At 39.1% G+C, this 14541-nt stretch overlaps 1 protein-coding gene across 6 annotated transcripts in view; it reads left to right on the plus strand.

Annotated features, from left to right (window-relative positions):
• numb (NUMB endocytic adaptor protein) overlaps positions 1-14541 on the plus strand; it is a 72667-nt gene that overhangs the window by 11364 nt on the left and 46762 nt on the right. For 2 of the 6 annotated variants that reach the window (XM_015350975.2, XM_015350980.2), the window contains exon 1: positions 3551-3698. The exons of 3 other annotated variants lie outside the window; for them this stretch is intronic. The gene's annotated coding sequence lies outside the window, so the exon portion shown is untranslated. Of the gene's footprint in view, positions 1-3550; positions 3699-7579; positions 7599-14541 lie in introns of those variants that run through there. One more of the 6 variants, XM_069193371.1, reaches the window with a different exon arrangement.

Here is a 14541-nt window from a genome sequence, read left to right on the forward strand (position 1 = left end):
TTTTATAAGATGGCTAGCTTTGATTTTTGAATTTTCCAGTTTGAAAGACCACCGAATAAAACCTAATGTGTTGATTTAGTTTTTTTCCAATTTTCGTTTCCACATCTTTTTCGCTCTACAGTCTTAATTCAGGCTGCGGAGTCAATATGGAATTTATTGAGCCTCAAAAGATCCAGACTTACTAAATAGACAAGCTATGAGCAAAATCAGTCTGCTGTTCAGTACTTCTTTTTCTGAAATGGTTTACTGGAAGATGACTGGGAAGCATTTTTAGTAGATATGCTGTCTATGTGAATGCAATTGCTCTGAACCTTCTGCTTTCTTAGAGTAATTAAGAACTATCTTAGACTTAAAAACAGATACACTGTTCAGTTTGTGTCACTTGTTCACCCACAGATTTAACTAGTTTAGTTTATTTTGTTCTTGCATCATAATTATATCTGAACGCATGTTATAAGCTACAGTTCGTTTTTAGTTTTCAGCCAAGTCTTGGACATTGCCATTGACAAGGAGCTGGGGCACAGACAGGACAGCTCCACATCAGAGCAAATCCGGTCCAAGGGAAAGACTGCTATTACATTAGGACACCCTTGAAAAGCCTGGAAATGTATTCGCCACTCCTTTCCCTTGATCAATTTCAGAATCCTAGCTTCCAGTTCATGTTTTATGAAGGCCCAGCACTAGTACTACAATGAAGGAAAGATGTATAATAGCCAACAGATCATAGACACAATACAATTTAAATCACAATTTTAGGATCTCAACTGCACAGCATATTTCAGCAGGATGAAATATCAGGTTGCAATCTCAACACAAGCACAAATTGAATTAAAGGGAGATTATAAAGAGAGAGAGGAATATATTTGATAAAGTGTAAAAGGTTTTTATTTTGAAAGGTACTTCAACTTGCTACAGCTATATTACAATATTTTCCCACACAGTGTTGTCAAGAAAATATTATATTTATCTCCATAGCTAATGTAAAAATAGTTATGATGATTTTATATTTTAAATGAATAACCTCCGTGAATGTTTTCCTGGACGAAATTGCTATTATATTTATAAATAGAACTGCTAGCTGTAACAGGAAGGTTTTTGTAGTGTTAACACCCCCCACAGGAAATGGAATAGTTCTGTTCAAGACCAGAGCCGTGAATGGGTAACCAGTATCTAATGAAATAAAATAGCCTGGCACAGAAGAGCTTCAGCATGGACCTGGGACACTGTAAAGCAGGATTTTCTATGGAGATTTTTTTTTTCCACTTTTTCCTTGTTTTAATCTTGAAAACTTTCAAAAGTTGCATTAATGTTGCAGTCCATTCAGCAGGATATTATGCTTGATTGGAAAATTTAGCGATGTGATAATTGTTAAGCCATGAATGAAGTATGTATCAATGCATATCCGGCTTCTCTTTTGTTTTTTTCAGGTTAGAAAGACAGGTTAGTTAGGTTTCAAGTGTTTTGTTAGGAAAAAGCAGAACCATAAATTATTTTGAACTGTAGTCCATTAAGAAAGAAGACTTGCCAGTGAAGCCATGCCATCTGCCGTGACTCTTTATATCCATAAGTGAGCAGAAATACTGCTCTTGGCTTGCGATCAAGCAAGCATACATTGCAAGCCGTTAGTGGTGTCCTGGCATCACAATGTGGTTATATGCCAAAGTGTGTTACCACTTTTAGAAATGGGGTCACAGTATTGTAATTTACTTGGGAACAAGTGTAATAAATCAGTAATCAGCAAGCATTGATTCCTAGCATATTTTTATAATCCATTCTGAGTATTAATTATTATGTTATAATGCACATGCAATCTAGGAAGCTAATTGCAGATTCATTTCTATAGCCTGAATCCTTACAGATTCTAACTTGTTTCCACTCAGTGATTTTTTTTTCTTCTTTTATACGTATTGCCATCATCAGTGTTCATAGTAGTATTGTAAATCTGGCAGCAAAGATGTCAAAATACAGTATTTCGAAACACCTATTGCCAAAGCTACTTCCACAACAAACTCTTACTTCTCCAGAAACAAGAATTGCTACACTCCCAAGATGGAAACTCTTCGTCATAACAAACAGTGCTATTTCCCTTATATGGAATTATACCGTAATCCTTTTTGTGAAAACATTTGTTTTCATCGTTTCTAAGATGAGATTAAAATGTATGGCAGTGAAGTATAATTCTCCTCTGGAAACCTGACTCGTCACGGGCAGTAGAAATGAGCTTTTCGTCCAGCATATCTTGAGACAGTGGTACACCCAAATGGTTTTGAGCCTACTGAAACACCCTAAAGCTAAAGTGCAACACTAATAAGAATCAATAAAGAGTTCACACCAACTGAAAAAAGGAAGTGTTAAACTCAAGCTTTTGGCTTATTTAGGTGCATTCACAGCTGAAATGTTTTACTCTTTCTACCTTTCAGTGTGGAATTAACATCTACATGTTCATTGTTCATGTTCCTGCCACAGGTCCCTGCTGCAAGACTGATATTCTTAGTTCACTGCAATTCCTGCTGCCTTCTTTTCCTAACATAACATACTATTACACGCATTGGGCAGAATTACACAGAGTAATTATTTTAGCCTATGTGAGTAGCATTGTTTTTTTTAAGTTCCCTGAGGGATTTTAGTATACAGGATAGACACACAGGTTCCTCAGCTTAGTTCTAAATCGAAATTGGATCCGCAGAATGGTTCTGGCTGAGATGCTGATGGACATCTTGCTTGTATTAATAATTTGACCAGTGGTTTTCCATTGAGCGCTAGCCTGTTCTATTCCTGGACTGCCACAGTCCCTCAGATTCTTATATCTTTTATACCATATCAGTGATACCATTATTAACAATGACGCAAAAAACAGAATAAATAAAAATAAATAAAACAAGAGCCGGAATGCAATGTAGCTATATTCAATAGCGGGGACTGGCCACAGTGGTCTGCGTAACTGACACACAGCTGACAGGTGAATTGGTAATTCAGAAGGGCCGTGCTGTTTTATTCATCTCTAGAGTCAGGTGACAAGTAAATGGTCCGAAGAGCCAGAGGTAGGTCACTCACAAGCTCAGCAGCTCAGCTGGGGAGGAGAGGCCTATGTTGTTTAACTAGGTAATAACTGTGGAACAGTTCCCAGGAGTTCAAAAAGTAGTGTCTCCGAGAACTAAATATACAAGGTTGCATTTCTATAATGGGAGCTGTGGTTTTATTTATGGCACTTGAAACTGTAGTACTGTGTTAAGTATCACAGCTGGGGTGAGGGCGGGGGGTGAAAAAACAAACTGCAGGGAGCCTGTTTGATCATGACTGCTTCCAAACAGGACTGCAATACCTGTGGATAAAGAAAGAGAGAAGGAAGATGGCCATTAATAACCATCCCAGCTTAAAAGCTATTGAGCCATCAGTAGTGGTTTATTAGTGCAACATCTCCCCAGTTACCAAGGCTGGGTGTGCTGTGTCACTGCAGTGGTCACACCGTGCTGGAAATGACTGTGCCGTCTGTCACTGGTGGCTTCACTATAAAACACGACCAGATGGAACTTCCTGGTATCAGTGACATTTGTTGTTTGGGGTGGCCCCTGTGCAGGCCAGATTACTTTGGGCGTGAGTTGACGAGCCTGCCTGAGCTGCGGTTGTGCAGAGTTGCTGTCTGGAGGTTGAAGTGTATCTGAATCTTTCTGACATCCATCAATCCAGCAGGAGCAAAGGTAGGCTGTTCTCAACAGGAAGTTTCTGTAGCCACATGACTGCTGCTGCTTTTATCAATAGCAAGTAGAACTTGAGCTCCTGACCAATGTGCTGATTGTTTGCTTGCTTTTTATGGGAAAACTTGATCTACGCAATTTAGTGCTGTGCTGTCCTGTAGGATGCTCTAATTTCATTATTAGAGTTCACATTTAGTTGAATTATGAATTCTTTTTCATTGACTTATTTGGAAGATGGTCACTGCTGCAGGAAGCTAAACGTTTCATGGATCTTGCCGACTGCTTTTCCCTTTGCTTGTTTTTATGAGGGTTTCAAAAATAAAAACTCTTGCCGGAAATTGAATAGTTGGCAGTTTAAATAGATAGCTGTGACTTTCATTAAGCATGTATTAGCTGAAACTCAATTGTCATGAGGTTGCCAGACGAGTCTAGGAGTGGTTTAAAGCCAGGGCACAAAGAAACAGTTATAAGCGATTCGATTTTGCAGGTGGTAACAGGAAGCTTCCTAATGCAGTTAGCTTCCCAGTGGCCATCTATTAGTGAGTGTGTACTATTCAATAATGAATACTGAAGGACAAATTTCAGACATCCTGTAGTCTAACTAATGAATTAGAATATCTGGAGGAAAAGTAAGGCTTTCTGGGGTTATTTACAAAACAAAAGTCCTAGATTTCAAGGTTGTACTTCTAAGGATCAGCCCACTCACCTGAAGACAATCTCAGTTATGTCTGAGTCATTCTGATTTATTTAAGGATTGCACAATGTGAAAATGTGTAGCTCTGTGCAAACCACTTTGAGACTTTAAAGTAGCACTTCTGGGTCCTGAGCCAGCGCTTAAGCCAAAAAAGTCTCAAAACTCCTCTGACCACCTCTGACATACTTGCTAGAAATTCTGTTTCTCCCACTAGATTTGGAAGTGTCGTGTGAATACAGAGAAAAGGCTCCATTGTTATGTGAAACAATATTAAATGTGAGCATTGAAAACCATTATGGAGAAGGAGTGCTATGTGAGCTTTTGCATTATTGCATGAAATTTGCAACTTCGTCTGTGCTCCATAGCCTAGCCAAACGAAAATGAGCAGTCTGCACCATTCCCATGTATTGGGTACAATTCTGAAATGAAGCAGACTTTTCAGTATCTGAAACCATAAACTTGTGCATCAAACAGGGCTTGATGCAGAAAGCCTATATTTACAGCCCATTCATGTGAAAGCATTGTAGGCAGAACTGAGCAGTGCCACTAATTCTGGAGATAATCACTTTACTAAACTAGCAGTACTACAGTATGTTACAGGAGTAGTTTAATAAATGTTTCATCTCGTTTTGTAGAAGAATGAAAAAGGAAATGGCAATATAAACCACAAAGATTTCTTAATAGGCTGGTTGCATCTAGGTTCCTCTTTTTTGATAACATTCTGCAAGGTATTCCTTGTAGAAATATGTATTGAGTTTTTTCTCTGAGCAGGGAATTATAATATACTAATATTGAGCATTATGATGTTTCAGACACCAAGGGAATCCTGACACACTACTAGACTTAGTGCTACACACATGGACAGCTGGACAGGGTGGCACAGACTGATACGTTACATCTTGAGTAAAAGTTTCCTTAATGAAAACCTCAATGTTGTTATTTACAGTATACAATTATTAGGCTAAAGGCCCAGAATACAATGGTTGTTCAACTGTTTGTTTGACCTACAGTTAATAACATTTTTTTCCTTTTTTTATTTGTTTTTTTATATGAAAACAGAAAATCTAAAAAAAAACTTTGCAACCTTAATTTTTAAGCACCTTATTTTAGTCTTCTACAGCCATTTGGTTATGCCATTAAGTGAAGTTTAGCTGTCTCCACTTGTCTTCTGCAGGTCACAGAGCTTGTTTTTTATTGGTTGGGAGTTTTTGCAAATAGAGTACTGTACCAGCCTTCTGTAGCTTTTCAGGTTAGAAGCCTAAATCATGCTCACAGCTGGACTGTTTTGAAATCGCTGGGAGTTTCTACAAAGGAGCTGCTTCAAAGCTTTGTGCCATGTTCTGGCTTGATTAGAACATTAACTGTAAATGGAGCTCTGAATCCAAATTATTCTTACTCACAGTAACTTGGGTTTCTCCATCACTGGAAAGATTTCTTTGGCTGCATATTGAAAGAAATTCTGTTGTTGTGCTGTATCCGTCCTGAGATAGACCTATACTGTCTATGAGAAAAAATGTGCTTTTTAGTCATCCAAATGTCATCCAAAGGATCTATGCACAGTTTGTTAGTCTTCCCTGTCTTTGCTTTGTGGGTTAAACCAGGTCACCTGTGTTGTCTGCTCATCTGTGCACACAGAAAGAAATGTAGATGTGCATGTGTAGTAGTTGTATGGAACACAGACACTGGTGTGTGATTTTAATTCAAAACTATACAGTAGCATATTTATAACAAAGAGCAGAAGAATAACGGCATAAACAGATTAAAAGAGATGCAACGGCTTGTTAGATTACTTTTTTTTTCATTGCTTCCCAGTGCCTAACCAGATTTAATAATTTGAATTAACATTTGTTCATGGTCATACTATATCAATATACAAAGTGCAAGGAGACTTGGTAACTTCATCTCTTTTAGTAAGAAAGATGAAGCAATGCTGAATGCTTCTGAATTGTAATGCTGCTGTGCAAGCAACCATATTGCCCTGCAACACACAACTGGCAGCCCACTGAAACTAAGCAGGTGTGAGCCTGGTCAGTAGCTGGCTGGGAGACCTCCTGGGGAAAACTAAGGTTGCTTCTGGGAAAAGGTATTAGAGGGGCCAGTAGGGGGCGCTCGCCCTGCAGTCTGTGTGGGTCCTAATGCCTCAATATAATGACGGGGACACTATACTGTAAAAAGGCACCGTCCTTCGGATGAGACATAAAACCGAGGTCCTGACTCTTTGTGGTCATTATAAGTCCAAGTTTTTTTCTCGAAAAGAGTAGGGGTGTTACCTTGGCATCCTGGCCAGATTTCCCCCTGGCCTTTAGCAATCATGGCCTCCTGATAATCCCCATCCATGAATAGGCTTCATCACTCTGTTCTCCTCCCCACTGATAGCTGGTGTGTGGTGAGCATACTGTGCACACTATGGGTGCCATCACACCATCCAGGTTGGGGGCTGCACATTGGTAGAGGGGAGACCCCATTACGTGTAGGACAATAATAATAATAATAATAATAATAATAATAATATTTGACTTGTGAATGAAACAGCCATCCTTAAGAAATGTAAAAGGTTTTGAAGTTAAGGGTGTGGTCTTCAGACGTTGATGCATTTCATCAGAAACAAAAAGCAACTTGCTCACACTGAATTTTGGCATAGATCTGTAGACTGTAGTCATATGATCGGGAATAAGGTGAAACTACAACCAGAAAAAGGATAAATAGGATTTAACTTTTGTGTAGCTTAACTAAATAGAAAGGTCGCCTACAGTACATGTATTTAAAACATGCTACAGTGTTCTCATGCTCTACCTGATGAATGTATGACATTTGCATATATTTTGAATAACTGAATATTGGGCCTAATCAAAGTATTTTTGTAAACCATTTGCTTCATGCACTGTTCCCGCTGAGAACTGTTACTGCGATCATGAAAGCGGGGTAAATGTTTAAGGTTCAAATCAACCTACATCATTATTATTGCATAACTGTGAGCTCCCATGCATCCATGATTCAGTTTTGTTGATTTTCGTTTTTGTTTGCTTTTTATGATTTCAGCTCGGGGTGTGAGCAGCGAATAGGACTTGCTGGCCGTCAAAAGCCTCAGCTAGCGAAAGTCCTGGCAGTGATATCTGCTAGCTAATGTTGCAAGATTTCATCAGCTAGCTGCTTTCCATGAAAATTTATTGAACGACGTGCCTATGGTCTTCATTTCTCTTGTGCAGCGGGTATGTTTGTCGTGGAAGCCAAGTTCATTAAAGACTGGTGATGCAGACTATGGAAATAAAAATTGACAATAAAAGTAAATGGTGATTCTGCATATAAAAAATAATTGAGAGGGATGCCTTCCCTGCTGCCACATGACACTTCTTTAATGAGGTGTTGACAAAGATGCGAGGTATAAAGAATAGTCTTATTCTGTGTTATGAGGCTTCACAGATCTGCAAGATTTTTTCAGTTCAAAATGTTGCTTAAAATAACTCCATTGTCTCAGTTTGTTTCTCAGAATCCAGCCCACGATGGGAGCTTGAGTAATCTTTCAAGGACAGCTTATAGTGAGTTCAAAGTCTACCTCACTAATGGGTTTGCTCATGATTTTGCTCAAGCCTTGGAGCCTCTAGCTCTAGAGTTGCACCCAGTGAGACACCAGTGTCATTGTTCAACATATCCCTTCAGGAACCTAAAGCTGGCATGGCCCTGTATCTAGGAAATATGTGGTTTGGTGAATGATCACCATCATTGTGACCAGTATAATGAAGCGGTTAGCTGCAGATTGTCTGTCAACATTGTCTTAAAGCTCATGCCCAGCCCCATCTAGTATAAAACCTTTTCGGTTCTTTTGGTCAATTTTTTGGTTTTTGGATCTTGTGTCGTTGTGATAATTAACCGATTGTTGACCTGGTTTAGTCCAGTGTTAGACGTACTTCCTGCAGCTGTGTAAGCTGAAACTGAAAAGGCTTGTTGTGGTGCTGTGTGCAGGATCAGTCTGCCTGGGGTGCTGTAATTTTTGAAGATTCTTTCAGGTGCTAGTTGGGTTTGAAGATTTGTTTATGTCTTTGGTGCCATATACAGTATACTGTATGTGTAGTAAGTGGTAAAAAGTGCATAACAGGAAAAAAGCAAAACGAAAAAAAAATCAAATTTCTCTACCTCTGCACAGTATGTAACATGTAAAGCATACAGTTGTGTAATGCCCTGGATCGCACCACTGACTTAATCTTAATTGAGGCAGTCAAAGCTGGGATAACTGTGCTGCAAGTTTTGTCCTTGTATGAATGGAGATTTCAGCTTTTCTTATTGCTCAGTGTGCCTTTAAACTTCAGTAAAAGTTTTAGTTCATCTGTAAATAGTGTTAAATTCATTCGTAGTTAAGAAGTCACATTTTGGCCTTCTTTTTGTCTCGTGTTGGCAACTGTTCAATGAAACCGACATTCTTTTTTGAGATAATGATGATAAACTGATAATTCTGTAAATGAAATACGCGGGTAATGGATCTTGCTCAGGTTGGGATTAAGGATGAGCTGTTAGTGAATTTGTTAGAGCATGAAACACTTGTTCCTCAGGCTATTGTGCTTCCAGTTTTACAGAACCAGTAGATGGAATGGTTGGAAATTGTCACATGAGTAGGTTAATACTGCCATAAAGAAGGAAAAGAACAAAATAAAGCAGAAACGTCTTGCTTCTTTGTGATGGAATTTTTATACGTTGACTTCTGTGACAGTTTACTGTAAAAATGTCCCCTTAAGTGTTTTAATTAAGCAGCCTTAAATACTACAAGGCTGACACGCACATGCTGCTTCAGAAATTGTGCATCTAAATCCTACTCTTTCTCTGCTTTGTAGTACATTTTTGGAATTTTACAATACTTGAAATCCCACATTTTGTTTCAGAGATATGGTATCCCACTTTCCGTATCTACGCACGAGTAAGGGATTGCAACTCATGTTCATCTCATGTTGTTCTCCTCTCACAGTCCATAGTGAAAGCTTTCAGATTATTTTCCATCCTTTCAGAGTAAAGGAATGTACTGAACTTTCATGTGATGAAAGTTGCACTTTATCAATATTACAATCCTGCCAAAAGACTTGCCTGGTTTGAGTCATCTAACCTAGGGAAGCCCAAGACTTTTTCACAATTTGTCATCAAGTTACTTTTTTTTCTATCTGTTAACACCAAATCAAGCTATGTTATTACAGGTTTCTGGTTCACTTTTGCTAGACGCAGCTCCAGAAATGGTATGTTTCAGAAATTGTCGGCACAGTCTTTGTGTGTTCTTTTATCCTGTGATCTGCTATAAACCCACAGAGAGGAGACCCATAAAAATCAGAATCAGAGAGTCTATGGTATTATTAGTACAGATGAATGCCTAACCACTGGTTGTAATACAGAAATGAAAGTGATCTCTTTGTGAGCTGCACTCTAGACATATTGGAGACTTTATCTGGCCATTTCTCATGGAAACTGCTGGAAACAACTTAGTCTGCACGTCATGGAAGTAATAGAGCTGACTTTGCGATCTGAAATTTTTTTTTTTAGGAGCCCATTTTAAATGAAATTGAGTACTAGTCCTTCTCTTAATTGCCCAGGCCAAGAAGTGGTATAACACAGTTAAGAATGTAGTATACTCAAGGATACTGTATTATTTTTTTCACATTTTACCATATAGGTAGTGTATGTGTTGCTTTATCTCCAAATATCACCTTTGACATTGTTTTCCCACATGTATATGAGCTTAGGGAACTGTTCCATGTCTCACTGTCCCCAGTACACTTTTGGCTTTATCACAGAGTGCTTTGAAGTCTGAAAAACCTGAGACTACGTTGGCAGGCTGCTTATATCATTTCATAATGATATGCTCCCCAGCAAAAGAAAGTGCACAAATGACATGGATGTGTTCTCAACTTTTTGATTTTCAGCAGTAATAAAGTCTCTTCCAAATTAAAAATGTAGGCAAGGTCACAGCACCCAGAATGTCCCTCCCTTGCAGTAATGACTCTGATGCATTGAGTTGGAATGTAATCGGGGTTGGAATCTGACCCCGTCGAAGAACATTCCATAGTGTGCTGAGCTCCTGTTCAGGTTCTGCTAGGCTTTGGCATTGCCTTCAAAGCGCATGCACCTGATGATCCATGATGCCCCAGGGATACTTGACAGGATTTAAAAAGAAAAACGCTCAGCCCATTGAATCGGATTCTGGTAGTTGTTTGTTGGTTTATTGAAAGTCGAGCTTGGGTGTGTCTGGGGGGGGGGTGAACACGTATTCTTCTTTCAAAGAGATGCCTTGGAACAATGTCCGTTAAGTCGCTTTGTGCAGCTCGCCGAACACTTTAGTAGAGGGTGCAGAGATGCAGTATTCTGTCGAAATGGCTCTGATCAGATGTCACTGTCATGCATTCACTCTGCAGCATGCGGTATGTGTTTCATTTGCAAGCCAGCGTGTTCCAAAACCAGTTGCTCTGTGCACACAGGAAAAATGTTGCAGCATGCAAAATTGGGGAGCCTGCCTGTAGGTGTCCTAAGATTTGATTCCTTCTGACAACCATGGCATTGCAGTGACTCACATTATATTTAGACTGTTTTCACATGGTTTACACGTTCCTCATTAAAAGCCAGACGGTTAACCTTCAAGATCTGAGCTCCCACCGTACATAATCACTTGTGTTCAGTTCTACCAAGGGATTTACCATATCTGAAATTGTTCAGATCCAGTAATTCACAAGTTTGTGGTAACAGAAACGGCACTTCACTCTTTTTTTTTTAAACGCGTTTATTTCCACTTGATTGTTATTGGCGAATAGGTTTGCAGTGCCATGGTTAAGGCCTGGTGTCTACAGCACACAGCAGTGTTTCCCTGCAGTGTCATCAGGCATGAATGGGTGTGCTGTGGAATTTCCGCAGCGTCACGCCCGAGAAAAATGAAGTAATCGAAGGAATCATTTTCAGCGTGAAACAGGTACAGCTGACACCATGGCTGTATCACTTTCTTACAGTAGGCTTTGTCTGGAATCCCTAGTCTTGCTACCTCTGTCTCTCACTGTGTGCTGTTCAAAAAAGGCTTGATTCACCAGTATTTAGTGGCAGCGGCAGTCCTTGCAATGCCAAGTGCAGACCTCAGCCTGTACAAGCTTTGGAGGCCTTTCACAGAAAAATCATGAATGAAATAGTGCAGTCAAAGCTCCGTACAAAACCTGCCGCAGGGTTAGAAACCTCGACAACTTCCGGCGGCACCTACCTGACTGTGCGTCATTTTCCAAGAAAGACTTTTCAAGGAAAAACTGTTAGTAGACTAACTGCTGTTTCTTGGTTTTATTCATGTGAGTTAATGAAGATTAAAGCTATGCATTTTGCTTTCCGTTTGAAAAGTCTTAAAGAGTCCTAAATCTGATGTTTGCCAAATGTTATTAGCCTTTCATATCTGAAGGACCAGAAGAAGGCTCCACAGTTGAAATATTGTTTCTTTTCTGAGTGGAATAAACCTTTACTTATATCTGAAGGATACATTAATTGGAATGATTCTGCCAAGTTGGCTAAGTATTTACAGTTTGACAAGATAATAATGGCAGTTTTTATATAAAGTTAGTTAAAACTATACAATTAGAACCTCAAAACCAATTTTAGAAACTAAATTGATTTTAATTTGTATCTACTTTGTTTATTTTTGTCTTCAAAAATTGTGCGCAGACTATCATGTCACGAAGACTCAGTTTTTGCCCCCAAATCATGTCATGATGCTCAAGAACATTCTTTTGATGTTCAATTAGAAATAACAATCACTGTCATTTTTGAAAATGTTTATTAAACAAAGATTCACATCCCTATACATGGATAACCTTTACATGGAGGAGTGGACAAATCTGATTCAAACTTCATAGATTATACAGTTGTGAGAACGTTTGGGAACCCTTTTGGAATTATCTGGATTTCTGCACAAACGGCTCCTAAAATGTGTCATCATTAGAAATAAAGACAGTCTTATTTAACAAACGACACATACAACATTTCACATTGTCATATCTTTATTGAGCGAATGGTTTAATTAAGGACGGTCACTGATGGGGGGGGGAAAAGTATGTGAACCTCTAGGATAATGACATGGTGAAAAGAGGGTAATTGGAGTGGAGTATTCCAATCGATGAGTCAAGTGTTCCAATCAATTCAGGAGTGGGTTTGTCCTGCCTTGCCATATAAACAAAATCACACAAGTGTGGTTACCTGCTCTTCACAACAGAATTCCGTTGAAGTGCAATATGGCCCGATCAAAAGAGATTTCAGAGGACCTCGGAGGAAGAGTTGTTGAAGCCCATAAGACTGGAAAGGGTAACAAAAGAATTTCTAAAGACTTGGGCCTTCATAAGTACACGGTCAGGCAGATAGTTTACAAATGGAAGAAATTCAGCACTGTTGCTACTCTCCCTAGGAATGGGGGTCCAAAGATCAGTGCAGGGGCATGCTGTGCAGTCCTTGAACAGGTGATAAAGAACCCTAGGGTGACAGCTAAAGATCTGCAGGCATATCTTGCACTTGATAACATCGGTGTTCATGAGTCTACCATAAGAAAAATACTGAAGTGAAGAGTGGTTTTCATGGGAGGTCACTATGGCGCAAACCACTGCTCTCCAAAAAAAACATTGCTGGCTATCTCAAGTTTGCTAAAGACCACCTGGATCTTCCACAGCACTACTGGAACTATGTTCTGTGGACAGATGAGACAAAACTTGAACTTGAATGGTAAATATACACAGCGTTATGTTTGGAGAAAACAAAACACTGCATACAATACCAACACCAAAACCTCATCTGTGAACTGTGAAGCATGATGGAGGGAGTATAATGGTGTGGGGGTGCTTTGCTGCTCCAGGGTCTGGACGGCTTGCACTCATTGAGGGACCAATGAAATCCAAGTTGTATCGGGAAGTTCTGCAGCAGAATGTCAGGACATCTGTCTGTGATCCAAAACTCAAAAGAAGTTGTGTCATGCAACATGACAATGATCCAAAACACAGGAGTAAATCGGCAACAGACTGACTGAAACAGAAGAAATTCCGTATTTTAGAATGGCCAAGTCAGAGTCCTGACCTCAATCCCATTGAAATGCTGTGGGGTGATCTGAAGCAGGCTGTTCGAGCAAGACATCCCAAAAATATACATGAACTGAAACAGTGTTGTATAGAGGAATGGGCCAAAATACCTCCTAACCACTGCGCAGGTCTGATCAGCAGCTACAGAAAGCGTTTGGTTGAGTTTATTGCCAATAAAGGAGAATCCAATAGTTACTAAATATAAGGGTTCACATACTTTTTCCATTAATGACCTTGATTGTTTAAACCATTTGTTCAATAAAATTATGGCAATGTGAAATGTTGTGTTTGTTGTCTGTTAAATAAGACTTATTTATTGTGAGGACTTAGATGAAGATCAGATCACAATTTAGGAGCCATTAATGTAGAAATCCATATAATTCCTAAGGGTTCACAATCTGTATACTGTATACCTAGAAACATTAAAACCTAGGCAGTACTATTCATTCCAAAACTCATTTGTTGAGTATTTTTAATGATACTATATAAATACCTAACAATGACCCTTGATTTGAATGAATAAAAAATACAATTTGAAGCTCAAGAGTTACTTTAAATGTCTGAGTTTTTTGTAAGGATTAATGAAATAGTGACTGCTCCCACCAAAGAGCCAGCTATGTTTTTCTTTTAATTTGAAATAATGGTAATCCTTGTTTTTTAGGCTCCAAAATCTCTGCTTTTTGATTGTCTTTGTTAAATCGAGGTTTATCTTCCTGGTTTTCATTTTTTCCATTTCTGTGTTAATGTGGCAGCACTGTTTCGTGGACCTTGTCGAATGCACTGGAGAAACTGGCTCCAATGAACCACTCAAACAGTGTTTGATTAAACACACAGTGGTGTGGGGGGTGGTTGGTGTGCCATACAGCAGCTTTATTAAAGCAAGTGTGCCTTAATCTTTTCTAGCCTAATAACCACCAGTATACACAGTGCTTTGCAAGAGCTGTTTCGTGACCTTGGGTTACTACAGTCTAATTATTAAGGAATGTTATGAATAGCTGAAACACTTACATGACGCTTTTTAAAATAGCCTGTACAACTTGACAAAAGCGTGCATTTCTAGAGTTTTTGTTAGCCATTATTTCAGAATGAGTTT

Source organism: Lepisosteus oculatus, chromosome 8 (assembly GCF_040954835.1).
Source record: "Lepisosteus oculatus isolate fLepOcu1 chromosome 8, fLepOcu1.hap2, whole genome shotgun sequence".
In the NCBI taxonomy this organism is placed as follows: Eukaryota; Metazoa; Chordata; class Actinopteri; order Semionotiformes; family Lepisosteidae; genus Lepisosteus; species Lepisosteus oculatus.